This window comes from Aulostomus chinensis, chromosome 17, assembly GCF_037954235.1.
Source record: "Aulostomus chinensis isolate RoL2024-O1b breed Wild chromosome 17, RoL_Achi_v1.0, whole genome shotgun sequence".
NCBI classification, from domain to species: Eukaryota; Metazoa; Chordata; class Actinopteri; order Syngnathiformes; family Aulostomidae; genus Aulostomus; species Aulostomus chinensis.
Window position 1 is genome coordinate 24293007 of NC_141336.1, and position 18551 is coordinate 24311557.

Genomic DNA, 18551 nt, shown 5'->3' on the forward strand with positions numbered 1-18551 from the left:
AAACCACAACACATGAGTTCAGTCCAAACTGAGTCTGTAACTGGAGCGTGACATCGAGGGTGAACTGCTAATATGTTTGGTGGTCAAAGGTCACGTCACTGACACACACTCACACTGGAGGCATAGAACCGCAGTGCAGGGGTTTTCTATTTATCTCACTGATTGTTCATGATTGATGAATGATTGCACGGTTCTGCATTTGAATTGGTGCTTGTTCAGTTGTGAGTTTTGACTTCCCCCAGTGAATATTCTGCTCATGAATGATGTATTGTACATGCCTTTTAAATTAGTCTAATTGTGTTTCTGGAGACAAATGTAGATATTTATTCGAATGTAACTGTAATTCCCAGGTGAAGCTCTTGTGCTTGATGATTCATTTGAATGAACTCGGCTGAAGATTCTCTCTGGTGAATCTCTGCTCACACTGCTGGATATTTTGGACACGTTCTGCAGGCCAGCTGACATTTCTCCAGCTGTGACCTCAACCAAAACTGTCAATAACGTCAGGAAAACAGCCAGCAGATAAGAACGTCTCTTGTTTTACTATTGCATCCTGAGTTATATCAGGCTTCTTTAAGAGAAAGAACCAGTTTTAGATGAAAGATGACAGTCTCTGATTGCACGTCATCCCACACTCTGCAGATGTGTTCAACAGATATAGATTTGAACTTCAGAGAGAAAGAACAGCTGCGCAACAGTCTTTGTCAAGTCACAACGCAGTAACTGCTCCTCAAGTCTCAAATATCAAGGTTACAGTATGTGGGCAGCATATACAACCTGTGGCCATTCCTATCGGATGCACTTGTCAACATTCTGCTTTCACTTGTGTCAAAGAAGAGAAAAATACATCTCTATGTGACGGAGTGCACGAGCTGCCAGCACCAGTGTTTACAAATGCCCATTCAAATACGTTTCCCTTAAGAATCAGAGACAATCAGAAAAACTGTCAGCAAAGCAAGTCTGCGCCATACAAGGCTGGTGTGGGCTTTCAAAGGTGAAATAGAAAGAGCAGGTCATAAAACCATAGAGAGCTGAGAGGAAAATAGCCTCGCTGCCCTTCTATTCTCAATCAATACTTTTTAATCAAGGCAGGCATTTTCTTTTTCTTTCCAGACGGCAGCCATCTTTTTAATTATAACTTTACACAGACACACTTTTCTTTCCACTACCCGATACTCTTGAATAGGGGTTAACCTGTGTATTTAGATGTATTTTCACAGGTTTGGATAAGATGATGACTTGAGCGATTGCAGCTGTGGGCTGACTGGGCAGTGACATCCATCTTAGGTGTCAAAGGTAAGGTTACTGCAGCGGATTTCCAGGTAGCAATAACTGATTGCTACAAAACCATTCAGGAAAGGAATATTGCACTGACTGGACATCAGACACTAGAGATGGGAACTGATGGATACCTCAGAAATTCTTCCTCAGTTCTGATTGATTCCCAATAGGAGACCCAAGTTGGCAGCAGTCTGACCACGTCTGGCACAGTCACAGCCCCCATTAGAACATGTTAAAATCATTCATTCGATAGATACAGTATGCCCCCGATCGATGATAGGAACTGATAAACCGAGAGGCATTTCAATTCTCTTACACTGAAGGATCGTTCTTGTTCACGTGCATGTGGCATGTTCCATCATGGATTTCTTCATGTCACATTACTCAGCATCCTGCATGCGCCTCCTGGTTTGCTCTTAAGCCATTTGAAGTCCTAACACATATTGACCTGGTTAGACCGGCGACCTCAGGATCTGACTCCACAGAGAAACTGGTTCAAGCTCAACTCATTAAATCAATACGCACTGACACAGAAATAGGTTTATCGGTGTCACATGCCAAAAAATGAGCCACCTTACAGGATCTGATTGTCTCATCTGCACTGATGCAAACATGAGAAACAACCCGTCTGACTTGAAGCCGCGTGTGCGACAGGTAAACAGGATGCACGCATGGGAAGAGCTGCAGGGGCGAACAGACTGCGCACAGGAGTCCGTGCACTATTGTTGAGGAAGAGGCTGATGGGGATCCTGCACTCAAACCTTCATCCCTGGGACTCGTGCTGCCGTTCATCAACCCGGGTGACAGTTTTGGGACAAGTTCATAAATAGCTACTGTGGGAGGCATTCATGGATCGCACCATCCAGACATTTTCTGATCAAAGCTCAGTCAGGAGGCAAAAAAATAATAAAACCATTTTGCTGCACAGAAGATTCTCTGCTACAGTTTCATCAGCCAGTATTTATATAATCTGCACAACTGTGGGATGTAGCAGATTTTGTCTGAGTGTCAAGTTTGGTTTAGTTCTTTGGACTGGATGTGTTTTGGTAATGTGTAAAGCATATTTATTTCTCCCATTTTCCACAGATCTTTATAGAAAAGGCTTCCAAGCACACCCACTCTAAGAATATGTTTGCAGAGGAGACAATGCATCTCTGTGTTGTTCAAAAAACTGATGGCACATCACTTTCAAGGCAGTGGGTCAAGTGCCCAGTTTTATTTTGCACCCGTCACAGAACGTAGGCTCTTTGTCTCTTGTGATACTTACATTCTACGTTCAACAGTGCAGCCAAGCAGGACTCCATGATTTATTACACACAAGCTCATGTGAGGCGAGCAGCAGGGAAGTGATGTTAACCAGTGGAAGTGCAGCTCCTCTTGATATCACATTCAGATCGGTTCATTCTACAGGGAATGATGCAGTGCTGATGATGTCTGAGTGTGTGTGTGTGTGTGTGTGTGTAGGGTAGGAGCACATACCTCAGACCTGAAAAATTATGTCAATCCATTGTGTTTAGTTGTTGCTTGCTGTTGCCAACACATCACCCAGGGTATCTAATGGTAATGTAAATAAACTGAACTTGTAAAAGGTATTTCCTGCATGTAGCAGGTTTTCTACTGACAAACATGTATAACTGACTACAAATGACAAGACTACATTTTTGCTCTGTACTTAAATATATAAAACCTCAGTGGCTTTTCAAATCAATTTCAAATTTAGTGCACATGAGAACAAGTGTATGAATCAGAAAGTGTCAAGTGTGACCTGTTTTGTGAATGAGACTTTGAGATTTACCTGGAAATACTTGATTTTTACTTTCTTTGAACATTTTGCCCCTTAATAACACATGTACAGAATAATGTAACTCCCTAATTGAGCTGAACACATGTGGTGACAGAAGGGTCTCATCAACTGAAGTCATCCCTCAGGGTTCTCTGACATTTCCCTCTGCAGTTATAAAGCATCAAACACAACATGCTACCACCAGACTGAATCCAGCTGCTGCATGACGGAGTCAGCCTCAACTTTACTCACTGGTACTGTGTGTGTGTTCTCTGGTCTCACCACCCCCTACTGGTGGTTTCAGGTAAGGATGTGATGGAAATTGCTTTGGTGCATTCCCAGTCACCTCCAGCAAACACATCTCTAACCATCCTGTGACCTCTGACCCGAGACTGTGACTTCTGTGCCAGAACAAAGAGGAGCTTTCCTAAACTCATAAACTCATTAAGATTTACCTGAGATCCACCATGACACCAGATCGCCTCACTGATCCCGTGGTCCCTGGCATCAAACATGGTTGCTTGGCAGATGTCGCAGGTGTTCATGACTTTGCATCGAGGGAGAGTAGCAGGTTCAGGTTTGGACCAGGTGTGATGTTTGCAGTTTATGTGCAAGTATTTTTGGCCTGGATTCAAAAGTGCAGCATAGTGTACATGTGGTAGCATAGGTGTTGAAGTCTGCCTTCAGGATGGGGGGCAGGGGGATTAGGACTCAAGTCCTGCTGGGATCGTGCCCATAGGGCACCAAATGAGCCAGAAGTACTGCACCCCTCTAGTAACCACTGAGCTCAGCCCAGGAGAGCTGGGAGGATGTTCGCATGCGTGTGGAGATTATGAAAAGTCATGTGAAAGGCAGCCGAGGGTGATGCCATGAGAGCAGCAGAGCCAGCAGAGCCACGGCAGAAGCACCAGTGGCAAAATGGTGGTGTTGAATGGATTGGAGAACCGCATCGCATACAGTAAAATGTAAGATCACATCAACATTCCATTGGCAATTATCAATGAATGATGGCGTGCATGTGTATGTGTGTTTGTGTGTGTGCGTGTTGACATTGTAGGAAGGGCTTTATTTGGCATATCAAGTGTGTTAATATGATACATGTAGTAGGCACTTGATAAAATGAACAATTCCTAATTTTCTTATCCTTGTTATGAATGCAGAAATATGCTACGTACAGAACTAAAGGACAAATTTAATTGGGTCCTGGGTCCTCATTTACTTCATATTCATTTGATTAAAGTAGAGTTCCATCACAAAGCAGATGATCACACTGAGCCACACAACAGCCTCTGAAGAACTACCCACATTAGCTTCCATGCTAAGGTCTCCTGCATCTACCTGACACATTTAAACCCACGTCTTGACCTGCTCTAATAGCTTCAACAACCCAATCCAAAGAAACATTCCCAAGAGGAGACATGTGCACCGCTTATAAGAGCAGTTCGCAGGTTAGAGAGCAATTAAGGAACCTGCAAATCTCAGTTTGGTCTGGTTCCATGCTGGAGGGGTCCTGACTGCTCAACGCCCTGCATGGCTAACAACACAACATGTTCCAGTGGCTTGTAGCTGCAGTGCAAGTGCATTAATTTTGAATCATGTTCCCCTTGGTGTAACACAACTGGCAGGCGATTAAACACACACCCACACACACTTCCAGTAGCATTTTTGATATTTCCCCAGAGACCTTTTTTAGCATTTAAAATAATAAAGAAAACCATTGCCAATACACAAACAACATGATTCTTAATTGCACATATAAATGAAACCTGTTGCATTTCAAGTTCAACCAATGATACAAAATAACTGACGACATTTGAAGGTGCAGCAAATGTCGATTAGACGATTTAACAGTGATGGATGAACTGAATCACTGCTGATGTGAAACACGGTTCAGGGTTTGTAGCAGTTTCTATCGCGCACATATGGTTCTAGCTCGGTTTCTAATGGACTTCAACCACCAACCACATGAAGTTGTTAGGATTTTGCTTTGCAGCCTTGAGGGTCAAAGCTCCTGTTTAAAAGCAGTTGTTAAGACTTTAGGTTTAAAAAATATTGAATTGTAAAAACCCGCACACTACCATCCTCTCTGATACAGAGACAGGATAGTACAATTGGCAAGTCACAGGAATGACACAACCCCAGGGCAGCTGTCAGAGGTGGGAGAACAGAGCAGAACGGTTCTCCTCACAGAAATCCTTCTGTTACCAGAACAGGTAGACAGCTTCACACCTGCTTTAGCTCTGATTGGCCTGTCTGACACAACAAACCTCAAACTTGAAAATAATCACTTATTTTATCAAATGACAAGAGGACAGATTGGCCAGCATTTAATTATTTCAGAGTAATTAAATAAAACCTCAACTGGAACAGAGGCATCAAAAAACGTGCATTGGTGGAATAGTAAAGAAAAGAATCGATTTAAAAAACATTGCTAGAATGACATATTTTGATCAATTTCTTACCCTGATGATGTGTACCTGTTCTGAGATTAAATATAATTTATCCTGATGTTGCCCGAAACACAAGGACGTCGGGTGTGCGAGTGGGTGCTGTGCTTCTGAATGTAAAAAAAATCCCTGTGTGCTATATTCCATAATGCAAATACTTATATCACGAAAAGTCAATAAAGATGTTTTTTTTGTTTTTTTTTTTAAAGGCAGCCCACCTGTAAGCAAATCTGTGACCAACGCCAGAGCTGAAAAATACAGCTACTACTCAAGCTGTGAATTAACACTCTCTGGTAGAGTGAAGGAGATGCAGGGTCAGCTGGAAACCAGGAGCAGCAGCCTGGGATCTCCCAGACTATAAAACCATTAACCCCAGACGCTGACTGAGGGCTCTGTCCTCTCACTCATCCTCACCTCCTCTCCATCTATAATTGGTTCAACTTGAGCTACACGTTCACTATGAAGCCTTGAAATCAGAAAGATGGAAGAAGGTAGGATGGAGGAGACCATTAAGGAGGAAGAGAGATGAAATTTCAGGTGAAACCAAGGAAGGATGAGAGGAAAGGAGGAAAAACAAATAGTTCATTCAGATATCTCGTAGAGTTGAACATCCACTAACCCCAAATCCAGGCAACCAAGCACCACAACCAGCTGCTGTTTATGTATCTGGCCAGGATATTTTTTGCTTTTTATGCCTAAAGTAACCCAGACCTAAACCACAGAGTTGTCACAACCATCTTAAAATATTGCATTTTCCACTGAGAAGAAAAGGAACATCCAGCAATTAGCGGATGGTTCTAACTGCAGCAGTTTAAACAGGTGCAACCTGCAGCACATCAAGAAGCACAGTCCTGTAACAAGCAGAATCTTGTAACAAGCCCAGTCCTGTAAAAAGCACAGCCCTGTAACAAGCAGAATCTTGTGGCAAGCCCAGTCCTGTAACAAGCCCAGTCCTGTAGCAAGCCCAGTCCTGTAGCAAGCATAGACCTGTAACAAGCATAGACCTGTAACAAGCATAGACCTGTAACAAGCATAGACGTGTAACAAGCATAGACGTGTAACAAGCAGAATCTTGTACCAAGCACAGTCCTGTAACAAGTAGAGTCCTGTAGCAGGCACAGTCCTGGAACAAGCACAGTCCTGTAACAAGCATAGACCTGTAACAAGCACAGTCCTGTAACAAGCATAGACCTGTAACAAGCATAGACCTGTAACAAGCATAGACCTGTAACAAGCATAGTCCTGTAACAAGCATAGACCTGTAACAAGCATAGACCTGTAACAAGCAGAATCTTGTACCAAGCACAGTCCTGTAACAAGTAGAGTCCTGTAGCAGGCACAGTCCTGGAACAAGCACAGTCCTGTAACTTGCCTTGAAGTTAAGACTATGACATGGCATGGGGGCAGGTGTGCTAGCCAGGAGGCCGAACCCCTGTGTGTCACCAGCATGTCTCCTGAAGTGTTGGTGATCAGGCTTACTCAGCACAGCCAGTACCAATTGATAACGACTTGAATACTCTTTTACAATACACCTTTAACCCTCACTGAGTTGTTGCTGTATTCATAGTTGTGGGCCATCTACGCGGCTGTAGGTGCGGAGCCCACGCTGCAGCAACTGTGGTTGGCAGCATTCAGTGAAGGTCACAAATGGCTCTCTCTTCTCATGCAGTTAACCCAGATTCTCAGTGAGGCAGCAATCTGTAGGGAAGCAATTAAATTCCAGAGTCTTCCCAGTGCGTGGACTTCACAGGGATTCAAAACAACAAAACCTTGGACAACGTTTGTTTGGAACTGTTCATTTAGGGATTTACTTTGGATATATTACATTAAAAAAAAAAAAGATAAATGACCAGTTGGAAGGACAAAGGAAGAGAATGTACGGTAAGAACAAGATGCAGGGAGCAAAGGGATTCAGGATGTTTTTCTTTCCTCTGAGCCATGATTTTATTAAAAGCACTAATCTAAAGTACTGGAATTTGTTCTCCAAATATTAGTTAATGGACGTGATGCTGAAAATCTTATCAACTCACTTGACTCCTGATACAAATAAAGCCCAGAGAGAGCGAGGGAGAAAACCTCCCTCTATCTATTTATTTGGTCTTAAGCCTGAGTGTGTGTGAGTGAGTGTGACCGCACTGTGTACTGACCTTGAATTCCTCCTGCAGGCAACACACAATCCTAAGTCTCTGCTCTGGGTGTGTGTGCTGATGAAGACGTCCACCACCTCATGTGTTCACTCTTTCCCCTGCAAGAAAACAAGGAGACAGGCAGAAGCAGAGGATCAGAATCTGTGCCGTTATTTAATTGAGGAGAGAAAGTCAAGACTGTGTCCAAGCATACCAAGCCCACGTCTGCTGTCTGCTTTACTCAGGTTATATCAGCGTGAATGCAAAAAAATAGAAGCATAAATGTCCGATCTGTTTCTGGAAAAACACTGAAACGTGGTCTATCTATTGTACCTTGAAACATTTCCAAGCGACCTAGCATAGAAGGGCAGGAAATAACACTGGGAGGAATTTGATTGGAACGCTGGAAAGTGGGCGTATCCACAACATATCATAACGTAAGTTAGGCCAGTCCCTGATAGTGTACACTGTAGAATAGCAGTATCCATCAGGGAGATGATCTTCTCCATGCAGTTGACAAACTCACACTTCCTCAACATGGTTACACTGGAGGCGGAGCCTGTAACTGCAGTGTGTTTATGTGTCACACAGTCCAAGTCAGACCAACACCTGCATGGTTCATGCATCTCAACCCATAGAGGACACACAAGCTGCTGAGAGCTGAGGACCGACTGACGGTTGATGTCACGATGGTGGTTAAATTGGTTGGTTCACGCTGAGCTAACCAAGCTCAACTAAAAGGATTTACTGTAAAAACAAACAAACAAATGAACACACAACCTCAAGTTCAACTCAGTCTAAAGTAACAAAATGACACTTTGCATTTGGAAACCTGTGTTTGATCATTTTAGAGCTCGATGATGATGGCCCTTTAAAAAAGTCTAGCTTTTGAAAGGTAATCAATGTGTCTGACAGGTTTCAGATCGTTTTAAACAGCAAACAAATGAGCAAAGGGTTTAGTCAGCAATTAGAAAATTAATAGGGATAATGGCGGTGATCCAGTTCACCCCAGTTATCTTAAAACAAGCCTGTTTTACATTAGAGAGCTTTGGAGTGTCAATCATCTACGAAGGGATCTGTAGGCTTGAACCCGACATGCTGCCCCAAATGATGACATCAGGTCGCCCCGTCACAGAGCCTGTGATCAGCGTGATAATTGGGGGTGCTGATGTGACACGCTAGCTTTGCCAGTTGTTTTCAAGGCAAACGCCTGCAGCGTACCTCACTCTGCCACCAGCTAGCTTCACTCCGAGCTAAGTGCTGTGCCAATTATTGCGTGTCACCACCGCCCATATCTGTTCTCCTCAAAATTCATAATTTATGACACATCCTTGTCTCTGCCCCCGGGGAACTGAATGCTATTATCCCAGTAAAGTGAAATCTGATTGGGCTGCTGCTATCTCGCTCTCTTCTTTGAAGCTTAATTTCTTTGAGGGCTCCTCTGTAGTCGCTATAATGTATCATAGTCTAGCAGCAACACCAGCGCTACTTCGCTCAGAACGGCAACTGCAGCTTGAGCTGAGAACTGATTCGGATTCAGAGGTAGTGCTGAGATATTTCAAACCATGTATCAATTCGTGGACTAGAAGAAATCTCTGGAAAATACGGTAGCAACAGCATTCAAGTCCATCAGCAGATCCACCGGTGAGTTCAAGTAAACCTCTGTCATGAATCAGATATCACCGAGTAGTAAAAAATGACAGTGAAACAATTCAGAAATAATACCAGGGTTATTAGAATTCAATCATTGATGCTTTGACTTTTAATTCTTAAATGTTTTAGCTTTATCAGCTATTCAAGCACATTAATTTGACTAATTTGCAACCGCACGCACTTAAAAACAACTTGATATATTTGAGACTTTTCCAGTGAAATATTTGACAGGATGAATGACGTTTTTTTTTCTTTCTTTTAGACTTAAAATTTGCAGTTCACATTAAAAACTAATTTCCCACTGAGGTTATTGGCTTTGAATCAGAGCTTTCACTTTACTTTTCATCCTAAAATGTTTAAACATGAGCTACATGTATCAGCACTAAAGTTCTGCACTTAACTTTTCTACCTCGAGTGGATTATTTGACCTCAGTTCAACAGGCTTAATATTAGCCTGCCTACGTTTGTGTACTTCTAAACAAAACATACTGGAGACCTGATATGTGTCATGATGATCTGAGAGATGCTTCGAAAGTGATGTACAGAATGAAAAGGTTCGCAAAAAAGGTCTTTTGACACATTCTTGATCGAGTTTTTAGTTGAATTCTTGTGTTTTATTTGAATGAATCTCTTTAACTAAAATGTAACGTAGTTCAGCAATGGATTAATCTTAGGATTAATGAACAAAATACATTAAAATCCAACATCTTTCCTGAACAAAACAATACAAATCCTCAATACCTCTAGATATCAGTGTGCGTGTGTGTGTGTGTGTGTGTGTGTGTGTGTGTGTGTGTGCGCGCGTGTGTTTCACTTAGAAACAAAGATTTGGTCACGTTTTGAGTTTTAAAAGTTTAAGATGGAGGACTTGGTCACATGTCTCGTGATGACAGCTGGATGGTCTGAAGCACAAGCGATGAATCCTGCCTACTGGTGCTGACGGCTTGTTCTGTTTGTCTTCTGACCCAAAATGACTGGAAAAGTTGAGGACAGTTCAAGGAATTCTGAGCCAAACCATTTAACTCAATTTTTTTTCGTCTGAATCCCGAAGGCAAAACATCTATGGAAGACTGTTGAGCTCATGTTTTTATCTGATGGGATACTTAAAATGCCTCTGCCCACGAGGTTTTCTGCTCATCATCATCCATCCATCCATTTTTGGCTTCTTGCCTGAAACCAGCTTGCATTTGCTTGGTCCTTTACCCTGCATAAAACCTCCCACCACTCCTCGGGTAGCCTGCTGAGACCATCTGTGTGTCGTCAGCTCCAGAGAGATGAGGAAGTTATCAACGAGCTGTGAACAAGCACCAAACCTGAGGGGTTTTAGCTTGTTTTTAGTTCAAATCCAAGTTTTAGGTTGTTGGGTTTTTTTGATAAAGAAGATGGACATTGACCTTGGGATTGTAAACTGACATTTGTGTGCAGTTTTGCTGCTGTTAGCCATCAGTCCCCATTCGTATCAAGCTAACTAGACATGGCTGGCCTCGTCTGCATTCTAGAGAAACAAAGAAGTAATAAAGGAGGGACAAATGTCTTTTCAGGCACCCATAAATGAGTGCTTCAGAAGCAAAACCCTTGTTTTGGGTGAAGTATCATTTTAAGCTCCTTCTCACATCTGCTTGTCCTCTTTACGCATTTACAATTAGACCTGGTTTGTACGGAATATGGAGAAGGAGAGAAACATTTGCCATTTGGTTTTAGGGTTTTCTGATGCTCCTCACATAGGGCGTTAGCATAAGAAATCACCAAAATAAAATAGACCAAACAGGAGCAGTGATGAATGGCTTCAACACCTCCCAGTTGTACCCATACCTGACTGATCCCCCGCCATGCACCCATGCCAAGATGCATCTGAGGATGCCTGTGACTGGGCACAGGACTTGTGAGAGGCTGTCACTTCAAAAACCCAAACAACCATGATGGAGAAAGTCTTCCGATTATTCAACATGAGTCACGCGTGCAGGAAGCGTGTCCAAGTCTCTCCCATCATACAGTCTCCTTCCGTCTCAGGGCTGAGAGTGATACACCTGCAGATGGATTTACCAGCACTCCTGGACCCCTTTCTTGATCAAAGGTATATTTTCCAGCCTGCTGCCATGTTGGCTTTACTATCTATACAGCCAGTCATGCACTCATGCCCAACCGTGCACACTGATAATGATGCATGCGTGAGGTTTAATGAGATTTCCCTGTTCTGCCTGTCAGCCTTACCTGCCAAAAAGCTCACATTAGTTAGATCATGCACAGCACAGATGAGTGGAGAGTATGAGTGTACCAACACATCACAGCGCTGCAAACCTTTACTGATGGGTTAACGGAAGACTCTTGGCAGGTCATGTCATAAGTTCTCTGGCTTAAAGTTTTATTTACTACATTTGATTTATGAGCCAAGTCTTTTGCTCACATTGGTGTTAAGCCAGAGATGCTAATGAGAAACAACCGAGCCCCCGTTTGCCTTCTTGGGTCACGGCGTAACCTCTCACAGTCAACGTCTGCAAGCACTCCTGTTAAGGTATGAACACCTACTCATTTCTTTTTCTTTCTCTTGTGAGATAAATGAAGTGTCACTTGTGTCAACAGAATGAAAAACACAGGTGACAGCAAATGTGTTGATGTGTGCTCTGGTAGTTTGTCACAACCTGGAATGAACCGTCAAGCCACGGGGAACTCTTTTTGAGAATGAGAAGAAGAAACGGCAGCAGCGTAGAGAGGAGAGACGAGCGTGCAGAGATGAGGTCATTCAAATGGCTTCAGACATGCTGCTGCTGGAGATCCACTTCAGGGAGTCATCAGGAATTTAGAGGACATGGCTAAACACCTGGATTTTCGCTCAGTAAAACCTGTATTTTATGCATTACACAATGAGGGAATACCAAGTTTGAACCTCACTCTTGTACGGTGTATTCATGCGTTTCAGCGTATGAATCTATTCTTGTTGAAATCCCTCAAAATTCTTTTATGACATCATTACGTCATTTTGACACAAATTACTTCACCTGTCAACCGCGCTTCCTGCTCCTGCATATCATACCTTTATTGGCACCATTTCAGTGACGTTTCTTAGCGCTCCTATCAATAAGGACTCTATACACAGAGGGACAGTACCAACAGCTCAAGAAATAGATTGGCAGAGGTGAGAAACTCAAGGTCAGACGGTTGCACAGTAAACACGCCAACGGTAGAGCCACATTGTAAAAAAACAACACTTGGTGTTAAAGTCCCATCTGGACTGTAATAATTCAGTTTGGACTCAGTCTTTGACCTTTTGTTTGGAATCCTTTGTTTCTTTGTGTCTTCTCTGTCTTGCTCCTCTCGGTGTTCCTGTTTTCATGTGATATCGCTTCCATTTTGAGTCTGTTTGCTTAGCGTCCTGCGTCATGTGTTCCGCACCTTTTTGTGTGATCAATTAATTGCACGCACGCACGCACGCACGCACGCACGCACGCACACTCACTCCCTGTTTGTTTCTTCATGGGTGATTGGTTCCATTAGTATTTTAGACCCTTGACCCTTGCTATTCCTGTCAGTGTTTACTTCCTGTGTGTGTGGAGTTGCTTCATTTCCAAGTTTTTGCCGATTTGAATCATTAAAACACTGGAGTTCATCGTATCCTGCCTGTCCGTGTCCACCTGTCTCAAGACCACACAAACGAAGTGATTCATGGAGGGCAAATCCCAGTCAGATTCTCCATATAATATCAAAGCTAAAAAAAAAAAAAAAAAAAAGTGGCTCCAAACTGTTCTTACTTTAAACTGCGTGACTTCAAAAATAGAATTTTCAATGCCTCGTGGGGAGAGCAGCTCCTAAAACCTCAGGTCAAATTTGCTGCAAACGCCTGGAAAGGCGCAGGAAACTGAAAGTAAATGCATTATTTTGAAAGATGACTGAAGTTTTATTTTTGCCCAACAGTTAAATAGGTGCTCCTGGCATTGAGTAGCGGAAGTTTTGACACACAGACAGCATCAAGGCTGACCTGACTTAGGTTGTGCCTTTGCCTCTTCCTGCTATCTTTTTAGGCTGAGTCAAATATTGAAGAGTCGTGATTCAAATGCCTGCTGGTTGGTTTGGTTCCTGGTATCAAACATGGTGGACTGACAGGAGGAGGAAGTGAACAGTGAATGTATTTGCTGCGCTGGAGCCGTTTGGATGGTCAATGTTGAGCTGCACTGCAAAACAAATATACTTCACTAGAAGATAGGAGGATAAAAATACATTCATGTCAACCTTTTCTAGTCAAAGCAACAATCTATTCCATCATGTTAGTGTCAACTATAATTGTCTCAGTAAATAATAATAATCACTGTGTGGCGGTCATTGCTGCATCTTCCACTCGCTGGAAGCCTCAGCATTGAGACGCTGTTGTGTGCGTTCGTCTGCCCTCATTACTGAGACATCAAAGATCCATCTGAGTTCCATTTGGACTCAAATTAGCAAACAAATGCACTCTTACACGGACCCACCCCCAACCACTCACACAAACCACAAACACACAACTACAAGCCTGTTTGTGACTTTCCTTCCACGTGAGCTGCAAGTCATGTGCCTGGCTCCTCTCATTAAGCTAATTCAAGGCTTTACTCAGTGGCAGGCTTTAAATCCCAAGCTTAAAAACACTGTGGAGCACAAAGAGGTAACCAGGGGTGAATCTGCTTTGTGATGCTGAAAAAAATGCTTCTCTCTGTCGTCAACGCATCATAATAAGGCCGGCCTTTACTCACAGAGCATGCCCCGGACAAGGTGCCAGCCCCCAGCAGCCACCTGTTTACGCCCATAGGTGTACGTGGATGAGAGGAAGTGTGCCACCCGCTCTGTCTGCTCCACAGTCAACAAACAGCTTCCCGCCACCTAATCTGTCCTGCGGAAAGTTCTAATAAATCCACAATATGACTTTCCATCACAGGCATCTTCTATTTGTTTTTCCAAACTCAGCTAGCTGCTCGCGAATAACTGCTCTTTCTTTTCACTCACCTCTTCCCTCCGGCAACCCAAATTGAGCCAAGCTTGGCAGCCAGAGAAGCAATTTGTTAAAGGACTGCTGAGTGCTCTCGTCTAATGTTTCATTAAATTATCCCAGTCTGTGGTAAAGCCTCTTATGGCAGCACTGGGATTTCAAGAAGCAGGGCCAAGGTCAGTTGAAATCTGATATTTATTTCTGCGGATGGCAGAATGTTACGGAGCCACTCCAGCCGGGGTTGGCAGGGTCAAGGATTTGTTTTCGCCATCATTCATGACACCACGTCCTTCCGGCCGCCCGGCTGACGCTGATAGAGACCATTAGGAGGCGGTTAACAATACGAGCTGCGCATCCATGTTTTCCTATAAATTTGTTTAGCAAAACTCATTAAATTTCAAATAAATGCAGTGATGAAGCCAAATCACAAGCTCTCAAACATCGCCTCCCGTGCAAGTGTATCAGAACATGACAGCGGTGCTTTACTGTACAGCTGTTTGGCCTCTTCTTTCAGGCAGAGATGTTAAAGCTACTATAGGAACTGCAGTATGTCCTCAGGCAGTTGTCGGTATTTCTAACAGTTTGCAAAGATTAAAAACTGCTCCCATAAGGCCTGAGGCACCCTCAGAGGGGAGCACACTCATACCTACAACGTTGGTCTGGGATTATCTGTTTGAGCGGATACCAACTCAGATGCATGAGGATGAAACGGCACCAGTGAAATTCAACCAACCAAACGTTCCTCACATACATTTCCCTTATATAAGCCAAGGATGACTAGCTTAGCAGCGCACGTGCACAACTGTCACCCTGATTCAGTGCATTCACGCTGACAAGACCAGGATCTAATTTCAAATTAATGAACTTTCAATGGAGAGAAATGCATTCCATTATGCAGCCCGAGCCTATGTTCCCCTTTGTAACTAATATTTCCCAACCGTTGGAGATAAAAGCTAAGCCAAGCTGCGCTCTGTCCTTTGTATGCATACAAAGCATGTGGGCTTCGTCATGCATGGAGCAAATCAGCTAATTTACACACACACAGTCACACACACGAAGCAGTGCAAGTGTATTTCACTACGATGCTGTTTATAGTAAGAGGAGAAGGTGTGGTGGCAGATCTCCAAGCCGAGTGGCCTCTACTGACATCCCCCCACCCACACACACACACCCCCACACACACACACACCTGCTGCATTACAGTAGCTCATTTATTTTCATTCCACGATTCCACTTGAGAATCCTGCATAATATCCACATAATGATCTTGAACCTGTAGTTCCTGCAGCATTTCTGCTGTCTCAGTGTCCAGAGCAGCTTTTCTCCTTCACACCAATGTTTACATCATTATTGAAAATTTGGCCACCGAGAACCAATATTGCACGATTACATGAGACAGAAAACACAGAAAAGCATCACAGGTTGCTTCTGATACATGGCACGTGATTGAAGCAGGCACTTCATGCCTGAGTTATAATCCCTCCTTTTATCTTCTAGCGCTTTGACAAATACGCAAGGCTTTTTCACCCTTCACCCTTTCATGCAAGAGAACAATAAAGACACCTACAACACATCCAGGACATATTGGCTCTGGATGCTACCTTACACACATTCTTTGAACAATCTGTCGTGTGTTGCATGGGAGCGAAAGGTGGCAACAAGGCACATTCTTTCACCCTTCACGTACAGATGCATTTATCAGAAACAAATGCAACACGCTCACAATTACTTTCAATATTTGGAGGTTTTCTTTTTCTATAGGGTTTTTTTGGCCAGTAAAAGAAGCAGGTAGTCACTCCATTACTTTCATGCAGACCGAGTCCTTTTTGGTGTGACAGACATTTTTAAATCCAGCCAGGATTTTCTCAGCCTACAGCTCTAAATGAGCCCTGCCACAGTTCATCTGATTGGCAAAATTTGCCTTTAAATGACTTCTGCTGGTTTGATGTGTCTTTCACATGTCTGGAGAGCAATGGTGCTCTAAAGGAAAGAAACTGCTGAACTGATATAATATTGAGGAGAAGGAGGAGAGAAGTAGTACTAGTTAAATAGGTTCCGGGAGATTTTTCATAAAACGTAAGGCACCTTTAATTATATTAATCCTGTAAAAATAGAAAAGAAGAACAGCACAATGGAATACTTTTCAGTGTTATTCATCTATTTATGCTGTGAGCTAAATGATTAGAAGATTAAAAATAAATATTCAAGCACAATTTTGCTCATTTGTAACCTCATTTGCTTGTTATTGTTGCTCCTTTTTTGCATCTTGTAATGTATTTTGCCTGTTTTACTCAGATGCAACAGCTTTCATCTTCCACAGCGGCCACTCACCGGTAAATCAGATGCTCAGGGTATGTCTTTGAACGGGAACAAGTTCAAACATATATCACTGCACTGTAAACAATTTTCAGAGGTGCCACTGGTGCAGATCCATGTTGTGGTTCTTTAGTAAGATAGGAAAAGCACCATTTGACTGTTCAGCTTCCAAAAATGCTGCAAATACACAGCAAGACCAGGAATGATCTTCCCCTAACGCACTGTGATTAAAACCTCTGAAGTAGAGGACGTGTCTCTCTGCATACTGCTGGGTGAATGGACGTGAAGGGGCTGTCCCAACCGGCACGCTTCATCACACACTTGTCTACTTGGCGTGTATGTTCATGTGCTCAATGTAAGTGCACAAGTGTGTCCCATTTCTCCAGTAATGGAAAGTGCAGCATACTTGATCTGCACTTAAGCCACTTTCACTTTATCACATTTCTTGCATATCATATTTGGCTAAAGTATACAACCCACAATGCATCATGATTGTGACATTTTGCGACCACGTTGAAGGTTTGATGCCAGGAAGGTTCTTTTCTGTCATGGCATTGATGTGGTAAGAAAGGAGGCACTTGTGTTTGCTGTCATTGTAAAAAAGGAACAATGTCAGCCGTGTTTGACTTTGAGCAAAAACATCTACAAAACTGGACATGTGTTTGTTGTGTTGTATCATTTTGCTGCTTTTTCTTTATTTTTGGTCAGCAATTTCAACAACAAACTAAATGGGAAACTCTTCCTGACCCCGGCTGTCACGCTGATAGGAGAGCTGAGAGATGGTGGATTTTAATGATGAATGAATGTTTAAGAAGATCCTTGAAAAGTCTTGAGAGGGAAAAAAAATCTCAACAACTAAAGAGATGATGCCGACCTGATGAGGAGGAAAGAATGACACCGTATCATTAAAAGCACTCATAAAGCTCTTCTGCCCAGCTGCTGTTTGTCTTTATCTGTACTGTCAGTGTTCTATCGTTCCGTGGTTTTGGTGAAAAGCAGCCAAAGCCAGCTGAACCCAGCAGTGAGTGCCCTTCAAATCCGACTCCCTCTGCAGACTGCTTCCTTGTATCTTCTGACCTTTTGTCAGTGCAGAATCTTGTCTTTATGTATATGCTTGACACACCAAAACATTCAAGTTTCTCCAAAAACAAAAAACAGTGGCAGAATGAAACTTTAATGTCGAGAAAAGTGGCATTCTCCTTCCAAGTGCATCTCTGTATTTCTTCAAATCAGGAAGGTTAAGCCTATGAAATAAATTGTATTATTTCTCAAGCTGAGAATAAAAACGCCGCCGTCTCTGCTGCCTCCAGGAGAACATACTCCACGCAACAAAGTCTCCTTGAACAGTCTTGATTCAAAATGACTCCACAATCCTTTCAGCTTTGTGCACAAGCTAAGTAAAACTCATTCACACCAACTTTATTGATCTATACAATCATTCTTTTGTTAAAATCCAATTCCTGGTTTTTAAAAGCCACTCAACACGATGCTTCCACTCACTTCTCACTCAGTGAAGCGCACAGATTTTTTTTGGGCAAACCACAAGTATCCACTGCCCACATGAACAGCATCTGTTGCTACATTTCCCACATTTAAACTGGTTGAGTCCCAGCAGACATGCTGGAACTGGAGGCATTTAATTGAATCGATACTCTCTAAATAAATGGTTGATCAGTGTTTCCTCTGCGGGATCAGCTGAGAGGCTGGAGGTCAAATGGAGGAGAGTCGTTCCCAAGACGCAGAGGGAGTCAAAGTCAGGACTGATGTAGCTAGGAACATGCTTTGATAACATGATACATTATGAATTAATCTCCTCTTAAATTAATAATGCAATGATTTTGTCTTGTGTTGTTTTTCTAATTGTGCTATTCTATATGGGTCATGAGCTCCATGCATGTTAAAAATTTACATCTGCTCTCTTTTCTCTACCACCAGGCTCTCCATAACTCCATCTGCTCACCATCACAGGGATAACAAGTGACTCTCTAACACTC

The 18551-nt window shown here is 42.9% G+C and overlaps 1 protein-coding gene across 4 annotated transcripts in view; it reads right to left on the reverse strand.

Annotated features, from left to right (window-relative positions):
* The window catches only part of LOC147246869 (leucine-rich repeat and fibronectin type-III domain-containing protein 2), a 114664-nt gene that overhangs the window by 59522 nt on the left and 36591 nt on the right, over positions 1 to 18551 (reverse strand). For 3 of the 4 annotated variants that reach the window (XM_086182501.1, XM_086182497.1, XM_086182498.1), the window contains exon 2: positions 7659 to 7756. The gene's annotated coding sequence lies outside the window, so the exon portion shown is untranslated. Of the gene's footprint in view, positions 1 to 7658; positions 7757 to 11929; positions 12076 to 18551 lie in introns of those variants that run through there. The other variant, XM_086182500.1, reaches the window with a different exon arrangement.